Source organism: Lissotriton helveticus, chromosome 2_1, assembly GCF_964261635.1.
Source record: "Lissotriton helveticus chromosome 2_1, aLisHel1.1, whole genome shotgun sequence".
Taxonomy (NCBI): Eukaryota; Metazoa; Chordata; class Amphibia; order Caudata; family Salamandridae; genus Lissotriton; species Lissotriton helveticus.
The window spans coordinates 117120377-117145182 of record NC_136059.1 but is presented as its reverse complement, the minus strand read 5'-3'; positions in this window follow the sequence as shown (position 1 = coordinate 117145182).

Below are 24806 nucleotides of genomic sequence, written 5' to 3'. Positions count from 1 at the left end.
TTTTTTATCGCTTTTGCGATAAACCTTGGTAATACCAAGGTTTATCTGCGATAAAAATCGCCGCAGCTTAGCGGTAAAATTTTATCTCTAACCAAGCAATAGCGATAATTATCGCTATTGCTTGGTAATATGCCCCTGTGTTTTTACCTTGACAAATATTTTCCAGAGGATGAAGTGGAGCCAATAAAATGGGTGAGAGACCCCTTCAATGCTGAGATACCTCGGCATTTCAACAATGAGGAAGCAGAACAGCTTATTGATGCTTCAAGTGACTCACTGCTTAAGTTCTGGTGCCAAACTGGAGATGAATACCCAATGATAAGCAAGAGAGCCGAGCATGTTTTGCTCCAGTTTGCTACTTCGTACCTTTGTGAAGCTGATTTCTCAGCAGCTGCAGTGATAAAGTCAAAATATAGGGCAAAAATTAACCTTGAAAAAGAAATGTGTGTTGCGATCTCAAAAATAACTCCAAGATTTCATGAGCTATGTAAGGAAAAGCAAGCACATCCATCTCACTAGGATTTGTAAGGTAAATTCGGACTCTGTTGTTTTTCCTGTTCATTGAAAAAGATATTTTATTATACAGAAGTTTTATAACTATTGTTGTGTAGTTAGAAAAAGTTGCATGGAAACATATTTGGCTATTAATGTTGTATCGTTTCTCACTTAATGAGTTTTTATTAAACAACTGTTATCTTTTTATTTTGTTACAAATATGATTAAATACCTTTATTGCATCCCAATTAATTTAAGGAAGACAACAGGAAGAACTCCAGAGGTCGGGCTTACATCCCCCACACCCGCCCACCGGTAAAAAAATGGTGAGGAGTCACAGCCAACTGCCAATTAGGTCAAGAGAGCCACGGGTCAAAAAAGTTTGGGAACCACTGGCATAGCCAAAAGATCTCGCCTTTGGGACTGTATGAGTATTTAGTTATGCAGCACAATATCGCTGGTGCAACAACATCAACTTTTGCATGGCGAAACACTTATACGATTCCAAAGGCGAGACCTATTGGCTATGCCAATGCTTGTAAAAGCTTCTCAGGCTCACTCTTCATTTATATTGGTGGCTGTTGCAGCACACGGGGAAGCATTTTAAATTGAAAGGGTCAGGGCTGAGCAGCATTATAGGTTATAACGTTATGTTTTCCCACCCAGTCTTTCATTATCCTCGTTTGGCTAAGAGGGGTTTGTTTGGATAGAAATGCAAGGGGATATTTACAAGGAAGTGGCGGAGAGAGGCATCAGCCTTCCTGGCTTAACTCCTCTCACTGCCACTTCTGATACGAAAGGCTGCACCATATTTACAAGAATGTGGTGCAGTCTTGTGATTCCCCCTGCGATGCAGGGACCCTTGCACCATAGTGCAAGGGTTTGCGTGCAGGAGAACATTATTTATGTGTAGGATGGTCCCCCTTCCTGCACAAAAAAAATCCTAAAATACCCTACTGTCACTGTCATGTGTGCTGCTTCATGCAGCACATATGAAAGTCACAAAATTGCTTTTTTTTTATGGATTGTTTATGTACAGAAAGGGACACCTTCTTGTACATAAACAATACATGGCATTTTACTTTTCCCATGTGTGCTGCACAAGGCAGTACTCATGGAAAAAGCAAAAAACGAGTAGAAATAATGCATTTCGCCTCATTTCGCCAAGTTAAGAGCAGCTTTTCCCTGCTCTTAATGTTGGCGCGGCCTCCTATGTACACCATCCTTGTGCATAGGGGGCAGCATCAAAATGTATGGGTGTTGAGGTGAAACGCCCACCGCATCACCCACTGCCCACCCCTTCGCGCTAACCATAGTGTGAAAGGGGGCCCATATTTACAAGGCAGGTAAATAAGGCACAGCTCCTATCACCGGGAAACAGCCTTTACTCCAAAGTTTTTACTTTGGAGTACATTTATCACGCATTTTTCAGCGTGCATGTTTTTACCGCAATTATGCATTTTAATGCATGCCAATACAACCCATTAAAGGTAAGTATGGGGGGTCTTTCCCCACAAAAACATTGTTTTAAAAAATAAAATAAAGCGTGGTATTGGCATGCAATTAAAATGCATAATCGCAGTAAAAACATGCGCGGTAAAAAATGTGTGCCTAAGGCATGCAAAGTAAATGCATGCGATGTAACAACGTACATCCCTATCGCCACCACAACATTGATATAACTGATGTTGTGGTGGTGATAGGGACTTGTACATATGCCCCACAATCTTAATAGTAAAGCCTACCCCAACCACTGTGGTACGTTCCTTCTCCAGACCAAACACTCTTAAAATATTCAGCCTGCTGGTATGGATGGTATGTGATAGTCATTCCTACACCTTGTAATCCTCACTGCTCTATATACGATTTCCTAGAATGAATTACCCAAGAATGATTGTCTCTGTGTAATGTGTGTGTGACGTAAAGTGCTCGGACACTCTGCACTGGTAGAACAGCGCTATAAAACAAATGAAATGCATGTGAGAGAGGCGCTATGAAGAGATGACAGGCGCTGATGGAGGGTGGAGTAAGGGAATGAGTGAAAAAGGAGGTCCTGTGAGGAGTCAAAAAAGATTGTTGCACCGGGCACCACCTGCGCCAATGCCGGCTCTGAAACAATCAGTCTGTGATGTCTGTCACTCTGCTGTTTGACGTTGATAGTTTTGTCCAGTTGGGAATGTGTAGTACTTGGGGGCTTATTTATGAGCCCCTGCATCACTTCTGCACCGCCGTTGCGTCGCTCAGTAATGCATCAGTGGCGGAAATGATGGGCCATGTTGCGCCATATTTACGATGTGATACATCTAGGCAGATGCGTCACTTTGTAAACCTCTGCGCTGCATTATACCTGCGCCAGGTATAATGTATGCAGGGTGGGTGCTCCCCCGTAAGAAAGGGTCGTAGGAGTGACGCATTGAAATCTATGAGATTTCGCTGCACCACTTCTCGGACACCAATGTGTCAAAGGGTGAAGTAGGCCCTTTCACATGGGGCAAAAGGCCCTTTCACATGGGGCAAAAGGCCCTTTCACATGGGGCAAAAGGCCCGTTCACATGGGGCAAAAGGCCCTTTCACATGGGTCTTGCCCCATGTGAAAGGAACATTGCTGGAGGTGTGTCACGCTTCCGACACAACTCCAGCATTCCGCCAAAAGATATGTCATCTGTAACTCCTTGTGACATGATGCGTAATACAGTAAATATGACGCATCCATGGTGCCACAAGGAGGGCGCACTGAGAAGTGTTTCATCACTTATTTCACACAGCGATGCACCCCTTCACATAAATGAGGGCCATGGGCTTTAATAGCATGTTACTTACTTTATAATGTAAAGGCCTCGTTTATGAGAACTGACGCACAGGCTAATAAATTACCCCACTAGGGGGCAGATCTACAAGAAAGTGGCACCGCAAGCCCTTTGGCTGCGCCACGCTGCTGCACTTTCAGAGCACAGGAATGCAACATATTTACAAGAATATGTTGCATTCCTGTGCTCTCCCCTGCGCTGGAGCACAAACAGCTGCCAAGCGCCGGCGCAGGTAGAATGCCTGCGCCATGGGGAGATTGTTTTTGTACAGTAAGGGGCACATTCCTGCAAAAAAAACAATCACTAAAGGTTTTTTCTCTTTCAATGCGTGCTGTAGAATGCAACACGCATTAAAAGAGGGAAAAACGAGGAGAAATGAAAACATTTCTCCTCGTTGCGCCTCGCTACGCCACCAATAGGGTGGCGTAGCATTCAGGCGCATTTCCAGATTTACTATTTCTCGTAAATCTTGAGATGTGTCTTGTTCCATGGGTGTTGTGTGGGAACACCCACAGTAACACCCATGTAATGCCCCTTCAACGCAAAGTGCTGCGTGTGAAGGGCCCGTGTTTACGAAAAAGTCACGCAGGGTGGCTTTTCCTCTCCTTGTAAATTTGGAGAAGCAACCTGCGCCACCAGTATGCAAAAAGTGACAGGCTTGGGGCGGGGGCTTGTAAATCTGCCCCTCAGTGTTTAAATGTGATGCTCATATGGGTATAATATCTGATATTTGTCATTGCTTGATGTTGCTTTTGAGAAAGTGTCACTCATAGTGGTTGAATGTCATGCATAAATACATTGAAACTATGAAAATGTCACAGGCGAGCAATCTGAAACCTTGGCAGCCGTGCAGGTAATGGGTCCATGCTGTGGGGCAGATTTATGATGACTGGCGCATCCCCAGGGATGCGCCAGTCATCCTGCGCCGCTGCTCCGCCACCCATGGTGCGCCGCATTTTCAATGCGGCGCACCATGGGGCAAAAATGGCACAGATGCGTGATGCATCTGTGCCGTAAAGGTGGCGCATTGCTGGAGCTGCGTCGCAAGCGCGACGCAGCTCCAGCAAGGCTCGGGGGTGCCGGGTTTTGACGCAGCATTGTCCTGAAAGTGACTGAGTGAAATCAGCCACTTTTAGGAGGCGTTCCTGCGCAGGAACGCCCCCCCCCCCCCGCGCAGGAACGCCTCCTTATGGCACAGGGCTTTACAACGTGACGCATCTCCTAGATGCGTCACGTTGTAAATAGGGCGCATTGTTTGCGCCGCCGTTCCGTCAAAGAAAGTGACGCACCGGCGGCGCAAGGCCTTCATAAATCTGCCCCTGTGTCTTTAATGTGCTTCCACCGCTGGTGAAGAGACAACTCTGCAGCGCCCAAGCCTGAGCAACAAGCCTTCCCACAATGCTCTGCGTTATATCTGCATACAAACCCTCATTGCGTATCCCTTTCACTTCTAGAGGCATAAATAATCATTTTAATTTATCCTGAAGACTCAAATTATGTTGAATATTTTCGTACCACACTCTCCATTATTGATTATAACAAATTGCAGCCTGGCTCTAAGATTGTCAGGTGATTCTATTTTTAGCGTTCGCTCTTCAACCATTTTGTTACTTATTCCAAAATCCTTTGCTGAATATCTGCATACAAACCCTCATTGTGTGTCTCTTTCACTCCTAGAGGCATTAATAACCATTTTAATAAATCCTGTACACTGAGATTATGTTGAACGATTATGTACTATACTTTATATTGTTGATGGTGACGAGTTGCAGCCCCGCACTAACATTATTAGTTGATTATATTTTTGGGATTCGCTCTATAGTCACGCTACTATATGTACGAGTCATGTGTTGATCCTGGGGTGAGTGATCACGCGCACTTCGTGTGGCCGTGAGAATCATTACTAGAATTTTTGGAACTTCTAACCAGAAGCACTTATTTAATAAGTAAAGATATATTGATTATGCTAAAGGTTTGACTAAGCCTGGGGAGCTTGTGTACGGTTGGTTTGATTCTATGTTATTCGCTGTGGGTAAATATAAGTTCTGCCCAGGAGCAGCCCCAGCCCCCTTGCCTCTGCTCTCCTCACACCTCCCGATGACAAACACGCGCCTGCTTTAGGGAGAAAGAAGATTCGAGAAGCCGCGCCGTAGAGAGGAGAAGGGTGAAATGAGAAGGATGAAATGAGGAGACGGGTTCATTTCTTCACGAGAGGGGGGAAGGAGGGGGCTTTGCTCTCTGTAAAGCAGAGGGGACAAGTGGGGGCTGCTTTCTTCCTTCTAGAGTCCTCGCCCCTCTCGTGAAGACAGTAATCCGTCTCCTCATTTCACCCTTCTGCCCTGCAAAGCCCACTGCGGTTTCTCCTCATTTCACCCTTCTTCTTTAGGGATCAGCAAAGGTTTCCTCAATCGTCTTCATTCCCCCCAAGGAGGAGCGTGTCTAAGATTTAGAGAGTGACAGGTGTGAGAGAACAAGTCCTTTTCAAACCTGACTTTCAGTGTAAAAATTAACCAACAATATCACATCCCCACCAACATTACATGTCAAAATACTCGCGAGCGGTTACATCATCGAACATCTTTCTTACTTTACTATTTAGACGCTTTCTCTAATTATCATCTTCCATAAATTCCGAAACTCTACTATTTAGACGCTTTCTCTAATTATCATCTTCCATAAATTCCGAAACTGAGTTTCACTAACACACGAAAAGCAAGAGAAAACATCAGGGGCCTTATTTATGAAGGACTTGCGCCACCGGTGCGTCACTTTTAAAATGGGAAAAAGTGACGCACCGGTGGCGCAAGGCCTTCATAAATGAGGCCCCAGGTATTTGCATTGTTCAATCTTTTAAGACAACCCAAAAGTACGATCGCCCGATAAGATTAGGGCGAGTCTGGAACTGCCAATTAACAATAGAGAGTTTGGAACAAAAACGTGCAAGATAAACTGTGAGCACAGGATTCATCAAACGAGTAATTCATGGTTTTAGGGATGAAAGAGAAATGACATGAGGGTTTGTATGCAGATATTTCGCAAAGGATTGTGGGCAGGCGGTGACGGGAGGGGGCTTTGCTCTTGGTAAATCAGATGGTTCAAGGAGGGGCTGCCACGCCCCCCTAGAGTGGCAGTGAAGCTCTGGCAGCCAAGGTATAGCTGAGGCACCCCTCTCCTGAGGAGGTGTGTCTACCCGACAAGCTGTGTAAACTGCCAATAGGGGCAGGCTAGAGAAGAACTGTCAAAGCTGGTCAATAGGAATGTGGCTACAGAAAAGTCGTCCGAGCTGACCAATAGGAGTGTGGCTACAGAAGAGCCATTTTTATTTATTTATTTATTTATTTATGCGTTTTTATATAGCGCGGACTTTACCCGAAGGCGTCAGAGCGCTTCACATTAGGAACAGAAATTAAACATAATGAGAAACATTACAAAAAAACAGATTGCAAAAACATACGTTACTGACATAAGGTAATAGTGACAATTGTGAGCAAACAAAATACATGAGGTAGTAAAAACTGTGAGCAACCAAAAATACATGAGGTAGTGAACGTAATAGTGACAATCGTGAGCAAACAAAATACTTGAGTAAAAATTGTGAGCAACCAAAATACATGAGGTAGTAAAGGTAATAGTGACAATCGTGAGCAAACAAAATACTTGAGTAAAAATTATGAGCAACCAAAATACATGAGGTAGTCAAAAAGTGCACAAGAGGAAATAAAAGTGACAAGTGTGCAGTTATAAGAGAAAACAGAGTATGATTAGAGGTATAGTCCTGCAATAAGTGCTAGACACTCAGGCTCAGGAACAAGCGTTACGTGGGCAAGGTGGCACTTGTGCAAGTATCAAAGGTAAAGATATGTGAGAGGTAGCAGCCGTGTGTTGCAAGGGCAGAGTGGTGTGTGCATATTACAAAAGGGCACCGAACACCAGTACATGGAAAATACTGCAAAAAGGCAGACCCTCCAATCACAGGCATACACTGGGAAGGCACTTCCATGGTCATGGAAAGTAGAAATTATCAGTAGTGGGAAGTTTTCCTCACAAATAGCAAGAGGATGTGAATCCGTGCTGGCCATCCGTGCTGGCCATCCGTGCTGGCCAATAGGAGCGTGACTAGATAAGTTTCGTCAACCTGGCCAATAGGAGTGTGGCTACAGAAGAGCCGTCTGAGCTATTCTGCTCTCCTTCTACCACTCTTTCTTTCACTAATTGACTACTGGACAAACCTTACGGGGCAGATTTATGAAGGCCTTGCGCCGCCGGTGCGTCACTTTATTTGACGCAATGGCGGCGCAAACAATGCGCCCTATTTACAACATGACGCATCTAGGAGATGCGTAACGTTGTAAAGCCCTGCGCCATAAGGAGGCATTCCTGCACGGGGGGGGGGGGCGTTCCTGCGCAGGAATGCCTCCTAAAAGTGGCTGAGTGAAATCTATGAGATTTCACTCAGTCACTTTCAGGACAATGCTGCGCCAAAACCCTGCGCCTACTTGAAGCAGGCGTAGGTCTTGACGCAGCATTGTGGAGATGGGTTACCCCAGAGCCTTGCTGGAGCTGCGACACAGTTCCAGCAATGCGCCACCTTTACGGCACAGATGCGTCACGCATCTGTGCCGTTTTTGCCCCATGGTGCGCCGCATTGTAAATGCGGCGCACCATGGGTGGCGGAGCAGCGGCGCAGGATGACTGGCGCATCCCTGGGGATGCGCCAGTCATCATAAATCTGCCCCTACGTTTCTGATTATGGCGTTCTTTCAGAGGCATGCACTAAGTTTGAACGAGTTGTCTTTAGAACTTTGCAGTGTTAAGCCTGTCTTCTATCTTTACACAGCTGCCAAGGTTTCAGATTGCTTATGTGTGACATTTTCATAATTTCAGTGTAATTATGATTCTATGTCAGTCCACAGAGGCTCAAATAATACTTTACTGACAAATACAGCAGCAAAAGAGTTAACTTTAAACAAGCATAACCCGGAAGAACAACCCCCTCCAGGAATGCACCAATAGCATGGCAGTAATCAATATATAAGGTCCCTGAGACGTAAGCACTTCCTCTTTCTTTGCTGCAGCAGCAGTGAGATAATTGCTTTTTCATTCTTATTTCTTGTTAATTACTTTTTAATTGCTTACTTATGTTTAAATATTTGGCACTTCGCGTCTTCTTTTGCTTGCGTGTAGTCTTTTGACTGCCCGTGTGTTTCTCTGTGCGTGTTTCGAATTCCGACTGTGCATTTGCATGGGAGCGTGTCGGGCTCTCTCGCGCTTCTAAAATATTGTGCCTTACTTGAAGTTGCACCATCAGGATTCAAGCAAGCCGGGCCGAAGACGCCTGAAATGGCAGAAACCGGTCCCCGGAAGCTTGTTTCCTTCCCAGTGTAAGAATTGGCTTTTGTAGTCTGGTCTGCCCTGTTCCCATGATGCACTGGGCCAGGGACAGACTAATTTGCATACAGCCAGGTTCTGAAACTGGGATGGTGCAATGAGCTAAAAAACGGTGTTGGATCTAGCCCTGATCTCTTGACTGGGTGAGAGTACTCTGCTTAATTCAGAGACTCTGTCCATCACCACCCCTTGTTGCAAATTACTTGAAGTTGAGGCTTTGGTGCCCTTTCGGCTCCTTTCTTGTTGTGGGCTGTGGCGAGGGAGCGGAGCTGCGCACTTCGGTGCGCACAGGGAGCAGGCTCGGTTTAGCTCGCCTTCGCGTGTCTGCGCATGCGCGAACAGCCGGTGACTGGATCTCAAGCCCGGCTCTTCACGGTGCATTAACTCACGCATTGCCGGATAAATCCCTGGCTCCAATTTTAACGCTGACTGGAGCGTTTTTCCAGACTTAGTGCTTGGCATTAGGGGAGTTATTTCAGGGCTTGCTCCTGCCACTTCAAATTTGTTGTTTAGACCCCAGTCCTTTTACTTTTTTGACTGTCTGTGGTCTTTAGCACTTGGGTTCTCCCCCCCCTTTTTGAACTCCTTCAAAACCTCCTATAATAAATATTGCGTACTTCGCTGAGGAGGAAGATAAGTGGGTGGAATTTAATGAATATGAGGAGTATGTGGAACCATACGCTATCACTATGGAGGAGCATTCTATTGAAACCCGGGATACCCACGACCGGAGTTCTATGAATAAGGCGCTTCTTAAGGCGCTGAAGCCTTTGGCGAAGTCTCTGACTTCGGGGAAAAGAAAGTCTAAATCTAAAGGCACATCTTCATCTTCTTCTCGTGCTTCGGTTGAAGCCTTGTTAAATGTTGCTAAGAGTGTGTTGTTAGACCATGGTTCCTTGGCTGATAAAGAGGCACAGGAGGATTCTACGCCTAGTACCACTACTTCTTCTGATTCGGATGAATCCGTTAAACCTAAAAAGAAGGTCAAAAATACAAAGCACACCTTCTATGATGCTCAGGATGAGGTACAACCTAAAAATGTATTATTCAATCCTCAAAATTTGATTCATCCCCGGTCCACAGAATGGCAACCCTGTGTGGAAGTTGCACATTATGTCCAAAATAATATCCGCCAGGGTTTTGAAAGTCAGGTCAGAGCTACGCTAAGGTCTTAGTGCCCTCAACCCTCTTTACTTGGCAAGGTCACTGATACTTTAACAAACAAGAGGAGCTCAAGGGGGAAAGTAGGAGGAGGCAGGCCCCCACTCAGTCAATATTCAACAATAAATACCTCCTCCACCAGACACCAATTCGTCATATGACCAAAGGCAGAGTTGCACAATCAGTCGTACTCCTGCCCCAGATGCGTTTGCTTAACACTAGTCTGTAGGTCGTGGCGTGTATACTAACAAGTTTACTAAGGTCTAATCTAGCTCCCACTAGTGGAAAGAGTGAAAAAATGTGTGAACAAAGAGAGAGCGCCTCACGGTAGTAACACCGAGGGGGTTCCTGGCATGCAATTTCCAGTTTACCCACTTCTCATCATTGGTCGCTCTCTCTTCGTAGTGAATAAAGAACAGAGAAAAACAAAAAAGTAATGATGAAGGTGAAGTCCCAACTCATATATGTGCCGTATATATAAACAACCTATCTATCCACTCATCTAAATTGAAAATAATAAAGTGGGTGTGTGCACCTAAAACCCCTGCAATGGCCAAAAGGCAAAATGGCCACCACTGCTAAAATGTGGAGCAACTTGCTGGCTACAGTGACTTTATTCTGCTGCTGCAAGTAGTCCAGAATTAAAAATGGTTCATATTATACCATGTTTGTATGATGCCGACATGTTTCATTGCTATAACTTCAGCAAATTCGTCAGGGCAAACTCGGGGTTCTGCTATCAAATTTTGTTTTTCTCAGTTCACTCGACCTATAGTAAAATTAAAAAACACACATACACAACAGCGGAAGAGAGATGTTGGTCATCAGTATACGAGTAACACAACAAAATGTTAGGGGGTCAACATGTATAGTGATGCCTATTGACAGTGTTAGCCAGAAAACAAAGACAGAAAATTATACTCTTAAACTCCCAAGTGTACTTAAACTAAGGGTCAGCCAACCAAAAGACAACTCATGGTGTTTGGTCCGGATGCCCATCAGTCACCACACGGAACCGCCCTTCATCATTTGGGTTTCCTCAAAGAACCATCTCACAGTGAGAGCCCGCAGGTTCAGGGACCATAGCTGGATTGGATCCCACCCTAGAGCTGTAAGGGTCTCACTCAAATGTGATGTTGGTAGTGTAGATGGTATAAACACGGGAAAGGATGCCAGGATAAACTTTTGGACATTTCTGGCCCTTTTAACAAAGATTTTGGATGCCGCAGTGGTGGCTAAAGATAAGGGTACCCCTCTGGACCCTTCGGACATCATGGAATGGGTGCAACGCGCCATGTGTTTTTTGGGAAACGCAAATGTTGCTTTGGAGACGTTCATTTTTGATGCGGATTGATCCACAATTAGCTGAGATGGCTACCACAGAGCCAGGTTCCCTGGCCAATGGAATGCTTTTTGGAGATGACTTTGTTAAAAAGATGAGCGACATTCTCGGCTTTGGACAAAGCGCAAGCTAACATTAAAAAAGTATTTCATACTGGTGTTTTTAACAGGGCCGGCTGCTTTAGAAATCGCGGTCCAAATTCTATCCCACCAAGAATAGAGGCGACAGAGGCCGAGGTCAGCAAGGCAATTATCGAGGCCAGCAGTACCATTCTGGAGACTCCTCGTATTCAGGTACCCATTTTGCATTACGGGGATCACATGGTGGGAGGTCGTCTGTCTCGGGTCCTTCCCAGGTGGGAGGCCCTGTCTTCGGATCCTTGGATCCTTGAAAATGTTCAGGGTTTTCAGATAGAGTTTTATTCCACTCCCACTCAGACGATGTTTCCAAGACCTCTAAGTTTTTCCCCTGTGGAGATGACTTTCATCGACGAAGAGATCCAGTCTTTGTTGTAGAAAGGGGCTATTGTGCAGACAGAGCTGCCTCCACACGGTTTTGTAAGCACAATTTTCCTTGTGCCCAAGAAAGATCTTGGTTTCCGTCTTGTTCTCCCCCTGAAAGATTTCAACGTGGGCGTAGTGTATCGCCATTTCAAAATGGAGGGCATTCATCTCTTACGAGACATGTTGTTGAGCCACGATTGGATGGTTCGGTTAGACCTAAAAGATGCTTACCTGACAGTTGCCATTTTTCCTCCTCATCGTCGCTTTTTCCAGTTTCAGTTGCGCAATCAGTGGTTCGAGTTTACGGCCATGCCCTCCGGTCTGTCGTCTGCTCCACGGTGTTTCACAAAACTCATGCGGCCGGTGGTTCAGTGGTTAAGGGAGAGAGGAGTGAGACTCATTATTTATCTGGACGACATTCTGATAATGGGTCAGTCTGTCGAGCTAGTTCAGTTGCATCTTTCTTGGACTATAAGTCTCCATCAGGAGTTAGGGTTTCTCCTCAATGTTTCCAAGTCTCTCCTGATTCCATCTCAGATGATCGAATTCTTGGGTTTTCAGGTCGATTCGGTGACGTCTCAACTTCTCTTACCTCTCAAGAAGAGGTCCGCTATCAAGAAGGAATTGAGGAGAGCGCTTGCCTCTCCGACAATATCATTGAGGACCTTAGCCCGCCTCGTAGGGTTGTTGGCAGCGTCCATTCAAGCGATTTTTCCGGGTCCCCTTCATTACAGGGCTTTACAGAGGTTGAAGATCTTACACCTCCGCAAGGGTCTGCATTATGCAGAACAGATTGCACTCTCTCAGGAGGCACGTCTAGAGATGAATTAGTTATGTTATGTTATGTTACGCAGTTTTTATATAGCGTACGGCTACTCGAAAGGAGTGTCCCGACGCTTTTCCACCAGCGGCTCATAAGAAAGTAACACAACACAGCTAAAAACAGAAAACATAAATGAAAAGTAAAAAGAAACAGTGAGCAAAAGAACAGACTAAGAATTAAAAAGCCAAGTCTTCAGGCCCCTCCTGAACTGGAGCAGATTGGCAGTACTGCGCAGTGAAAGTGGAAGCAGATTCCACAGCTGGGGAGCTCTGCAGCTGAAAGATCGCCCTCCGGCGCGGGCCTTCCTCACCCGTGGGACCACAGCTTTAAAAAGGGATTCCGAACGGAGGGAACGGACTGGACGATAGAAATTCAGTCTCCGCTGCAGATATCCTGCCCCTGATCCATGCAAAGCTTTATGCATCAGGGTCAGGGATTTAAACAGGATCCGCTTCCTAATGGGGAGCCAATGAAGCGTCTGAAGCAACCCCGAAGCACGGGCTCGTCTACCTAAACCGAAAATCGCCCGGGCAGCAGAGTTCTGCACCACCTGAAGGCGCTGAACCAAGTAATCGGGGAGGCCAAGAAAGAGGGCGTTTGCATAATCCAGCCTCGAGCCGACAAGAGCCTGAACAGTAATCCTCCTGTGCTCCTCCGACAACAGAGGCAAAAATTTGCGGAGCATCTTCAGGATTCCGTAGCAGGTGCCGGCCAGGCCAAGGATATGAGTTCGCAACGACAGCTGGTTGTCTAGCTTGACGCCCAAATTTTTGGCAACCAGGGAGGCCTGAGCAGGAGGATTCATGTCGGACGGCCACCAGTGCTGCCACTTAGTGGTTACAACACATGGATGCTTGGAATGGCAAGGCCATTTTTGCGGCAATCCCGGATGCCATCATCGAGTCTGACGCCAGGGTATGGGGCTGTTGGGCTCGTTGCGGGACTTTGGAGATCGGTGGTCGTTGGTCCCAGGAGGAATTACGTCTTCACATCAACTGCCTGGAGCTGTTAGCGGGCTCTTGTGCGATTCAAACTCTTTCTCCTCAGAAAGCAAATTGTTGTATACTTCTGCGCATGGACAATGTGTCCGCGGTGCCCTACATCAATAGTCTGGGAGGGCCCGTGTGTTCTAGATCTCTTTGCCTCTCGACTCAACAGGCAACTTCCCCTGTTTTACAGTTGGCATCCGGATCCATTAGCGATCAGCTCGGACGCCTTCCTTCAATCATGGACGACGGGCATTCTATATGCATTTCCACCGTTCGTAATGATCCAGAGGTTGTTGGCCCACACTCGTCGACAGGGGCGGAAATAATCCTAGTATCACCTTGTTGGAAAGCTCAAGCGTGGTTTCCAGGAGCAATGACTCTGTCATGTGCTCCTCCTGTTCAAATCAAGTCCTTCCCGGAATTGTTGACCAACCCTGTCGGTCTTCTTCATCCATTGATCCTGCATGGTCAATTGCCTCTCATGGCGTGGAGACTTTCCGGCGACGCTGGCAAGTGCCGGGAGTTTCGCAAGACGCTCTCTTTTTCCTCTCTCAATCTGGGGCACCCTCCACTCACAAACGTTATGAGTCCGCTTGGCGGCGATGGGTGCGTTGGTGTGGTCAACAACAGAGTGATCCCTTGGGATCCCGAATCTCTGTAATTGTGAATTTCTTATCTGACTTGGCCAAATCTGGTATGGCTTTCAGGACAGTCAATAATTTTCGATCAGCCCTTTCAGTGGGTCATCCTCATATTGACGGTAAACCAGTAGGTGAACACCCTTTGGTTTGTAAGGTTCTACGAGGTATCAGGTTAGTAAATCCTCCTCAACCCAAATATCATACCTTATGGGATGTTTCCATTGTTCTACGATTCTTGCAGTCTTGGCCAGCCAATGAGGGTTTGTCGCGCAAACAATTATCGGCCGAATTGACTCTATTTCTTTGTCTTATATCATGTAGACGTGTGTCTGATGTGCGTGCACTGGACTTAGCAGGTAGAGTATTCACTCCCTCTGGAGTTTCTTTTACCATTTCTCGTCGTACCAAGACAAATTCAAAATGTGTTTCTTACCCTGCTTTTCCACATCATAGCAAACTTTGTGTTATGCAATGCTTGAAGGTCTATGAAGACTGTACTAGAGAATTCCGACATGATGTGGCAGGCCAACTTTTAATTTCTCTTCAGAGACCTTTCCACTCAGTCTCTTCAGCTACACTCGCCAGGTGGGTTACTTGGCTTTTGACCTTAGCTGGCATTGATTCCACCGTTTTTGGTGCACACTCTGTTAGAGGTTCTATGGCTTCTAAGGCCCTTCTCACTGGGTCTAGGTTACAAGACATCATGACTGCGGCGGACTGGTCAACTGAGTCCACTTTCAAGACCTTTTACCACAAACCTATTGTGGATATTGCGTCGGTGGTGGTGGAGCAAATTTAAACTAGCATTATTTGAGCCTCCGTGGACTGACATAGAATGAAAAATTGTCTAGCATTCGCGACAAAGAATTATCAATTCTATTAAGGACACGGAGGCGAGAATAATCCCACCCAGGATGTTACATATTATTTACTGTATTATTGTCATAGACTGCTTTATTTGAATGCATTTCTGATGCTATGCTTAAACTCTTGTTTTTCTTCCCTACCCAATTCTCTTTGTGACTGTTTTTCCTTTCAGTCCGACATGGGTATTATGGCTATGTTTCTTTTTCAGGTGATCAGAACACCCAATCCTGAAGATTCAGCTCTCCTGATGTTCTTCACCAGTCCTCTGCGTTCCTGGAGGTTTCCTGATATGTTCCATTCAAGTTCCTTTGGATTAGAATTTTGTTACTTATAAACTTTGCAAAGAAAGAGGAAGTGCTTACGTCACTGGGACCTTATATACTGATTGTTGTCATGCTATTGGTGCATACCTGGAGGGGGCTGTTCTTCCGGGTTATGCTTGTTTAAAGTTAACTCTTTTGCTGCTGTATTTTTCAGTAAAGTTAGAGAAGCATTATTCTCGCCTCCGTGTCCTTAAAAGAATTGAAAATTCTTTGTCGCGAATGCTAGATAATTTTTCATTATGCTTCTCAAACACAGCAGCCGATGAAAATGCATATTTTCATAAATAACAGAATAACAAACTACATTGCCCATGATGCACACATGTATAGACACGCCCCCACAGTCCATAAGAACCCTCTGCGTGCTCCCATCATCCTCTTTCTTTGCTGCTCACAGCAAGAGATAAGTGCACCTTTGCTCCCTCCTTCTGCTGTATTGCATATTGTTTGGTATTGTTAATGAAGTTGGTACTTTAATGAGTGATTACGACTTGTTTATTCACTGTATGGTATTTGTCTGGATTTATCGTGAGGGAACGGTGCATTAGCGGGCGAGCGCTTGGTTGTGAGCGCGTCGCATCAGCCCGCTTTCTCTTACATTCCTCTGTGGCTCACGTATTAGATTTGCGCCGCTACAGGGCGCGTGGGTGTGGCGGTCGTTGACCGGGGGCAGACCGATACCTGTGTTTTTCACTGAGCCTTGTTCCCGTTTGTTATTCAGCTTCCCCATTAGGCGTGCGCTCCTCGCGCATGCACAAGGGCCCCCCTCATCGCCCTGTGACGCTTCAAGTACCGGGTGGCTCTCGGCGGTGACGCGCTCCCCAACGCGCTGAATTTGGGCTGGTTTTGGGCGGATTTCAGTCGCGTTTTAGGCGGCGCGTTAGCAGCGTGATTTTCCCCATATTTCAAACGCATTTCCTGACGGTTATCGCTCTGCCTGCTAAAACGCCTGTCTCAGGGTTGTAAAATTCTGGCCAGAAGAGAGTGAGCACACACTCTTTATATAGTTGCATTGGCCTGGGTCTCTGACCCTTTGGACTACAGCTTTGCTGAGGGGGTCTCTAGGTGGAAAGAACTGTGGGGCATATTATCAAGAATGGGCGTTACATCATCGCCGCTTTTATCGGCAGGAATCTGCCGATAAAGCGGCGATAATGGGCTTGATAATATGCTCTATCAATTCCAATCTAAGCCCATGTTAGATGTCTGCACATTTAACATGAGCTTCGATTGCAATTCATAGAGCATATTATCAAGCCCATTATCGCCGCTTTATCGGCAGTTTAGTGCCAATAAAAGCGGCGATAATGTAACGCCCATTCTTGATAATATGCCCCTTTGTGTGCTGGTGGGCTGACCCGCCCCATTACCCCTCCTTGTGGCTGTGAAAGAGACTGACAGAGACTATTATTTCAGTTGTATTCATACAGATATTTTAATAGCTTCACGCCACCATTGAAGATGGATGAGTGGGTACGATACCCAGAAGAGTAATGTAAATGTAAATGTAGTTGAGCTTATATAGCGCACAGCTACCCGCAGTGGGTTTCCCGGCGCTTGCTTAGGGAACCCTTCCTGGTATTCCCCTGTGAGATAGCAGGGTATCCACAAGGTGAAAGTCAGGCATCCCGCCGCGAGGGGCCGTTGTGGAGATTAAGCAAGCTATTGCCCAGAGTCGCAGAGTGTGAACCCGTGAGTCGAGGAGGCACCGGGGCGAGAATTATCGAGTCCGTGGAATTTTTAGCCCAAGACCCCGCCGAGGCGGGGAATTGAACCCTGGTCCAGGACCGATCTCAGCTTCCGGGTCTGCTGCCTCTAACCCCTGAGCCACACTTCTCCAGGAGGCATATGACGGACAGCAGGAGGCTGTTTTAGAGGACAACATAGTGAATGCATTGGACTCCTCGGTCCAGTCCTCTGTAAACAGGGCAATGGAGACCACGGTCCCACAAACGGTTCAGCAGGCCTTAGCAGCGGCTCTGCGCCCTATCAGGAAGCAGCTAGAGGGCTTCGCCAAGAGACATGGCTACGACAAACAGCTGCAAAAGAGGAAGTCAGAGGCTTCTACCTCTGGTCAGGGCTCTTCCAACCCGGAGCAGTGGCCACATGCACAGGCTCTTTCCGCATTGCCCGCCAGTGGGACGGCTGATCACTCCTATTCAGGAGCAAAGGCCAAAGCTAAGCTTAAGACCCACACCAATACAGATACTGGCACTAACACTACAAATACAGACACCAACACCGATACCTCAGAGGAGCCTCCTCCACCGAAGAAGGCGAAGACACCTCTGGTGTCAATGGCGGACACTCCCAACACCCCGTTCACCTTCGATCCTTCTGAGATTATGCACCCACGGTCGTCTGACTGGGTGCCTCCCTCTGCAGTTTCTGCCTACCTCCATGAGAACCTGAGGAAAGGTTTCCCCAGGGAGGTGCGCAATCGCCTGAAGTCCGAATGTTCGAGCCCGAGCTGCCGGACAAGGTGGCGGAGACGCCAGAAATTGATGCAAGCCTTCTAACGTTCCTATGCAAATTCTCAAAGGACCCCAAATGTGGCATCGACCGTGCCTGACGGGGATGCCAGGATAAAATGCTGGACGTTGTGGGCCCTTTGGCCAAGATCCTAGAAATGGCCTTGGCGGCCAAGGAGTCCTCTAACCCGATAGACCCTGATATCCTGGCGGGTTGGACCCAACGGGCCATATGCCTCATAGGCAACGCCAATTGTGCGATATCATCAGAAAGACGTAAGTCACTCCTGATACCAATGGACAGCAACCTTACGGAGCTGGTGGATGCAGAACCCGGACCCCTGGCGGCTGGACAGCTCTTTGGGGCGCGCTTCAACAAAGACGTTTGAAAGTACGTCGGTACGTTTACTACTCTGGATAAAGCGCAATCTGGGATAAAATGGGTCTTCAACCAGGGTGTTTTTAATCGGGCCGGGCGAGGCGGGGGCACCTTGTCAGGCTGTGGAGGCCACCAAGGTTCCCAGAGAGGCAAGTTCGGTCGTGGAAGAAACGACTATGACTCCACACGCGGAGGTACCTTCTATCCATCCCGTAGGAGGTTCAACAGAGGGCGTTTCCCGTCCGGCAACAACAGGGCGAAGTTCAAGGCCCAGCAACCCACAGGTGAGCGTTGTAGACCTTTCTCTTCTTCCTTTGGGGGGTCGTACTCAGCACTGTCTACGGCAGTGGCAGGAGCTAACTCAGGACACCTGGGTGTTGCAAACCGTGCAGGGTTTTCAGTTAGAGTTTTACTCTCGTCCATTTCAGTCAAGTCTCCCAGCAGATCTCCAATTTCCCTACAAGATCGCAGTTTTATAGACGAGGAGATTGCAGGATTGCTGCAGAAGCATGCGATAGCACCGTCCAGCCAGGGGCCTCACGGCTTCTGCAGCAACATCTTTATTGTACATCAGAAAGAAGGTGGGAACAGAGTGGTTCTGAATCTCAAAGAATTCAACCAATTCCTGATGTACAACCATTTCAAGATGGAAGGTATCCATCTTCTAGCGGATTTGTTGCAGCAAGAGGACTGGATGGTCAGGTTAGATCTCAAGGACGCCTACCTCTCCATTCCAATCTTCCTGCCGCATCGCAGGTTCCTCCAGTTCAGCTGGAACGGCCGATGGTGTGAATATTTGGCTCTTCCTTTCGGGCTCTCCTCAGCTCCTTGGTGCTTTACCAAAGTGATGAAGCCAGTGACAAATCTCCCAAATGGCCCAACTCAGGAAGAGGGGAATACGACTCATAATATACCTCGACGACATCCTAATCATGGCGCAGAGTCAAACCACACTCAGGCAGCACCTCGTCCTTACGACAACGCTGCTTCAGAGCTTAGGATTTGTTATAAATCCAAAGAAATCGGTGATTGTTCCAACTCAGGTGATAGACTTTCTCGGATTTACGATCGACTCATAGTCAGCCCAGCTATGCCTTCCAAAGTCGAAACTGAAAGATCTCAAGAAGGAAATCCTGAAGTTGTTGAACAGTCAGACAGTCGCACTCAGGGCGATCGCCAGAGTAGTAGGGATATTGGCATCATCAATTCAAGCGATATTCCCGGGCCCTCTTCATTACAGGGCCCTTCAGCACCTGAAAATCAGGCATCTTCAGAAAGGACTATCCTATTCGGACATCATCCCACTGTCACAGGAAGTCAGGACCGAGCTACAGTGGTGGCTAGGCCATGTGGACGCCTGGAACGGCAGAGCAATTTTCGGCTCTCAGCCAGAGATAATAATCGAGTCCGACGCCAGCCGATGGGGCTGGGGCGCGCGCTGCGGGGATATCTCCACGGGCGGAATATGGTCCCCGCAAGAGCTATCCTTGCACATAAATTGCTTAGAACTGCTCGCAGGGTCGTTCGCCATTCGGACGCTATCCCCAAGGCAGACCTCTTGTTGTATCCTCCTCCGCATGGACAATGTGTCAGCGGTGAGGTACATCAACAAGTTGGGCGGCACGAGATCGTCCCTTCTTGTACAGATAGCCAAAGATTTTTGGCATTACTGCCTCACAAATCAGATCTCGGTAATGGCAGAATACATCCCGGGCCAGTCCAATCAGGTTGTGGATTGGAACTCCAGGCACCTCAGGGATTACAGCGACTGGAAGTTGCTTCCCGAAGTTTTCCAGTGGCTTCAGAGGATTTGGGGTCCATTTCAGACAGACCTTTTTGCCTCCAGACTCACATTCCAGATTCCCCAGTTTTTCAGCTGGAGGCCGGATCCAATGGCAAAAGCGACCGATGCCTCTCTGCAGGATTGGTCGAACACGATCCAGTAGGCGTTTCCCCCGTTCTTGCTGATCCCCAGAGTGATGACGCAGGTCATCAGACAACGGGCGGAGATAGTCATGGTGACGCCGTGGTGGACGTCCCAATCGTGGTTCCCCAAGTTGTTACAGTGGAGTTGCGATCTGCCCAGGTTACTACCGGAATCGTCATCGCTGCTGCTGGGTCCTCTTCAAAAACGGCACCCATTGATTCTAGAGGGCAGGCTAACGCTGATGGCATGGAGGCTTTCAGGGAACAGTGGCAACTGCCAGGAGTTTCGAACATGACTTCGGAGTTTATCAGACAGGCCTGGGCACCTTCGACCAGAAAACTGTATTGCTCAGCATGGAAGAACTGGGTGGATTGGTGCATGGAGCCACATCTGGATCCCGTGGGGGCGGAATTACCCCACGTGTTGAATTTTTTGTCAGATAAGGCAGCGGATGGCCTGGCTTACGGATAACTGAACAATTTCCGATCAGCCATTTCTGCGGGGCATGCCCAGTTAGACGGGAAACCGGTAGGTATGCACCCGGTAGCATGCAAATTGCTTAAGGGAACTAGGGTTGCCAACCCACCTAAACCCAAATATACGGGTCTGTGGGACGTCTCTTTAGTTATTTCCTTATTTAAAAAATGGCCTGTTAACGCACTCTTATCCAGGAAACAGTTATCGGTCAAGCTGGCCATGCTGCTTTGCCTATCGTCGTGCAGGCGTCATCGGATGTGAGAGCACTCGACGTTACAGGTAGAGTATTTACTCCTGAAGGGGTTTCTTTTACTATTACAGGTCGTACTAAAACATTGTCACGTCATATTGATTATAATGCTTTCCCTGAAAATGAAAAATTATGTGTAGTACAATGTTTAAAGATGTATGAGGAATGTACGAAGGCCGTAAGGCCTCAAGGTTGTTCTCAATTGCTGATTGCACTGCAGAAACCATTTAAACCAGTGGCGGCTGCCACCATTGCCAGGTGGCTTCGATATATAATGCAAGAAGCTGGTATTGACATTCAAATATTTGGTGCTCATTCAGTGCGAGGCGCTATGGTGTCGAAAACGTTCATCTTGGTTTCTACATTCAAGACATTATGCGTTGTGCAGATTGGTCCTCTGAGTCAATATTTAAGACATTTTATTATAAGCCGGTGGGTGATATTACTTCTGTGGTATTTACTGAGCGTTAAACGAGCATAATCTGAAGCCTCCGGTCCTGTAATAGAATCAAAAGTTGCTAGCATTCGCGCCAAGAATTTTATTTTCAATTCTATTAAGGACACGGAGGCGAGGATTATCCCACCCGGCTTAGTTAAGAGTAACAAGCTTGCCCACCCATATATATTCAGTGGTTACGGTTGTTTCATTTCCTTTGTTTCAGGATCAGACAAGAAGTCTGAATAAACGAAGACGGCTGCCAGGAATTTATGCCTGAGGATCACGTTTTCTTCCATGTTGGAGGAGCTATGCTGTTATTCAAGTTACTGTTTGGACTTGTTTCGCTACAAAGAAAGAGGATGATGGGAGCACGCAGAGGGTTCTTATGGACTATGGGGGCGTGCCTATACATGTGTGCATCATGGGCAATGTAGTTTGTTATTCTGTTATTTATGAAAATATGCATTTTCATTGGCTGCTGTGTTTTTGCAGTAAAGATTGAGGAGCATAATCCTCGCCTCCGTGTCCTTAATAGAATTGAAAATTCTTGGCGCGAATGCTAGCAAATTTTTGATTATGGCGTTCTTTTAGAGGAATGCACTTCTTTTGAAAGAGTTGTCTTTAGAACTGTGTAGTGTTAAGCCTATCTTCTATCTTTACACAGCTGCCAAGGTTTCAGATTGCTTATGTGTGACATTTTCATAACTTCAGTGTAATTATGAGTGACATTTCAACGACTATGAGTGACATTTTCTGGTGAGCAAAATCAATCAATGAAGACAAGGGAAACCTATAAATATCGGTAATTACACCCATTTGTGCAAAAAGAAAGTCTGAGGAGATCTGAAAACTGCTTCAAAGCACCAGTAATTGAAGGGCACTCATAGCTGCAAAGTTTTAAGGTTGCTTCTTTGTGACATTTCCATGTTTTTAGGGCGCTTATGAGTGGCATTAAGTGACCACATGTGTGACACTTAAGAGTGACATTTTTTCATTTCATGAGTAGAAGAACACACTCTTTCCAAACATTAAAGATGAACTCTAAGGTACAAGTAGGATGTTAATTCAAGGGGGAGAGATGTGGTCTTTGATTATCTTTCTGTTTTCGTAATGCATTTCTAACATTATTTGTTGTACATATAAGAAAACAGAAGTTTTTATTGCAAGCCTAGTAACTTCGCTGTGTGTACCAGACATTTATTCCCTGTGCTGAATTGTGCATCTGAAATATAAAGAAAAAAACATTCCTCTTGGTTATCAGTGCAACTAATTGGAAGGGCTGCCTAGTAGGTTGCGACAACTCCCTCCCCTGGCTATTAGTCACGCTCCCTGTCTCATATTATGCCTTACGAGCCGACTGACCCCCTGGCAAATCGGGTGGTGGCGTCGCTCTGATCGCCCGTAAAGAATTCGCCTTCCAACCTCTAGTTTTTTCCTCCATCGGCTCTTCAGACTTTTTAGTTGCTCATTCACTCTCCTTTAGTACCCCGCTCACCTGTCTTTTAATGTACCGCCCCCCCTCTCCGTCTCAACTCTTTCTCCCCAGCTTCCAGGATCTGGTGGCCACCTTAGCAGTTAATAACTCTTCCATCTTGGTGCTAGGTGATTTCAACTTCTGGCCCTCTGACCCGGCTGAATGTTCAACATCGAAAGAGTTTTCGGAGACCTTCTGCTCCCTCAACTTTGACCCCCTCGTTCACTTCCCCACCCATATTCAGGGCCACATTCTTGACCAGATCTGGTCCCTCAATTGTTCAGTTACTTCTCTGGTTATTGCCCCTTGCACCTGGTCCGACCACTTCTTAATTTCATTTTCCCTACTTCTTAGCCCGGCCCTCAAGTCCTCTCTTCCCAAAAATATCTGGGCACGCTCCTGGAACCATGTGGATGTGGCCTCACTGTCTGCCACACTTTCCGCATCCAGCCCGGATCTCCACGGGCTGTCGTCTTCTGCGCAAGCCGAATTCATCAATTCATGGCTTCGATCAGGCTGCGACTCGGTTGCCCCCTTAAGGCGGGTGTCATCCAGGCGCACCAACGACGCTAACCGTTGGCTCAATGAGGAACTAAAGGCTCAAAAACTTAACGTCCGCCGCGCGGAACGGACCAGGAGGAGAGACTACTGCCCAAACCTTTAAAAACAGTACATCTCCCTCTTGGCCTTGTACAAAAAAATCGATCTTGACAGCAAAGAATGCGTATTTCTCCTCAAAAATTCCTACGGCTGAAAATCAGCCAAGAGAAATTTTCTCCATTGTGCTTGATCTCGCCTACTCTGATCGGGCTACCCTCAAACCCTCTCCTTCCCAGCACTTATGTGATTCTCTTAACTCCTTTTTTCTAGACAAAATCACTAACATTAAAGCAAATATCCCCCCCCTCCTTTGTTGATCCCCAGTGTCCGTCAGTCGCAGCACGCCCTGACTCTATCCCCCCTCTTACAGAACAATCTTTTCTCTCCCTTTTGTCTTTGGTTAAATCAGGTTCCCCTATAGACCCTTGTCCTGCACACATCTTGAAACAGATCTACTCATCCTGTGTGCTTCCTCCTCTTACTTTCCTTAATAGTTCTCTGCTACAGGGCACTGTGATTCTACCCCTTAAATCGTCCGTCATCCTGCCCATTCTCAAAAAACCTGGCGCTGACCCCTCAGTTCTTGTCAACTATCGCCCCTTTTCACTTTTGCCCTTTTTGGCGAAGGTGCTGGAGAGCCATGTGACCAGAGCACTCAGCACCTTTGTGGAGGAGAATAGGGTACTAGCCCCCCGTCAGGCTGGTTTCCGCCTCGCACACTCTACGGAGTCCGTAGTGCTATCGGTCCTTGACAACCTCAGAGAGGGTATGGACACTAACCATCCCCAGGCCCTGGTCCTCCTCGACCTCTCCGCCGCCTTTGACACGGTCGACCATACCATCTTACTTTCCCGTGTCAGGGCGGCGGGGATTGGAGGTTCAGCTTTGGTCTGGCTGTCCTCCTTCCTGAGAGACCGCACCCAGGCAGTGCGCCTGGGTGATTTTTCGGCGAACTTCCGCGCAGTCCAATGCGGGGTCCCCCAGGGTTCCTCCCTTACCCCTCTTTTATTTAATTTGTACATTGCCCCCCTCATTTTTGCCCTCCAACAACTGGAGGTCTCCGTCTACAACTATGCGGATGACCTCCAGCTCATTTTTTCTTTATCCGCATCCCCTGAGTCCATGTCCAATTTCCAATCTGTTATGATTTTCATGCGGGACTGGATGAACTATAACCACCTGAAGCTAAACCCCGACAAAACGGAGCTGGTGTTGACAGGTGGTTGCTCCAGTCCTTGGTCCTCTCTCTTTTGGCCCCCTTCCATAGGCCCCTCTCCCCCCTTCCTTCTCTGTAAAAACTCTTGGATTCAAACTGAATGATCAACTCACTCTGCATACCCAAGTCAGCTCCGTGGTGTCCTCTTCTTTTCTCTCACTCCGCACTATTCGTAAAGTCTCTCGTTTCTTTTCTTTTCCGCCCTTAAGCTCATAGTCCTGGCGATGGTTATCT